The sequence below is a fragment of the Mandrillus leucophaeus genome, unplaced genomic scaffold (genome assembly GCF_000951045.1).
Source record: "Mandrillus leucophaeus isolate KB7577 unplaced genomic scaffold, Mleu.le_1.0 Scaffold141, whole genome shotgun sequence".
Lineage (NCBI taxonomy): Eukaryota > Metazoa > Chordata > Mammalia > Primates > Cercopithecidae > Mandrillus > Mandrillus leucophaeus.
In genome coordinates, this window is record NW_012101377.1 from 1,393,085 (window position 1) to 1,393,981 (window position 897).

Here is an 897-nt window from a genome sequence, read left to right on the forward strand (position 1 = left end):
CACTGACCACAAGGAGCCACAAGGAGCCCCAGCCTTGGCTGGGGTGCTGTTTGGGCTCCAAGCATCTGAACTCCTAGGCCTCAAGTGTCGGGTCCTCAGGTAGGGACCTGGGGTGAGCAGACAACAGGTCTTTGTCTTCCCAGAAGGCCCTGCTCAGCTCGCAGAGGATAATGGCTGATTCTGAGCACTGGGAGCAGTTGTGAAGGTTGTGGGGTGTGGGGAGCTCTGGGACTCCAGGGAAAGGAGAGGCCCGGGCCTCTGCTCTGCTGTGTGTCCTTAGGCATGTCACTGTCCCTTTCTTGCTTCACCTCCCTCTGTAAAAGTAAGAGAGCACAAGAGGGCCTCCAGGGGGCATCTGGGTACAGGCTGGTACCAACGCCCAGAGAGGGGCTGCGCTGCAGGGGTCCAGAGTAAGGGAGAACAGAAGCACCACGGGGACCCAGGCTACCTGCCTGTTGAAAAGCCAGAAGGGCTCAGAGGGGGAAGTCTTGCCGGTGTCTCCTTGCCTGTTGCTCTGTCCCAGGCCCTTGGATAAGGCCCCACTTTGCTCAAGAATAAGTCAATGAGTCAGCCAGGTGTGGTGGCTCACACCTGTAATCCCAGCACTTTGGGAGGCGGAGGCAGGTGGATCACAAGGTCAGGAGATCAAGACCATCCTGGCTAACACGGTGAAACCCCGTCTCTACTAAAAAATATAAAAAATTAGCCGGGCGTGGTGGTGGGTGCCTATAGTCTCACCTACTCAGGAGGCTGAGGCAGGAGAATGGCTTGAACCCGGGAGGCAGAGCTTGCAGTGAGCTGAGATCAGGCCACTGCACTCCAGCCTGGGCAACAACCAGCATGTGCCACCATGCCTGACTAATTTTTGGTAGAGACAGGGTTACATCATGTTGCCCA

General features: G+C 56.9%; 1 protein-coding gene across 3 annotated transcripts in view; it reads left to right on the forward strand.

Annotated features, from left to right (window-relative positions):
- TINAGL1 (tubulointerstitial nephritis antigen-like 1) overlaps positions 1-897 on the forward strand; it is a 15,030-nt gene that overhangs the window by 2,381 nt on the left and 11,752 nt on the right. The window lies entirely within an intron of this gene.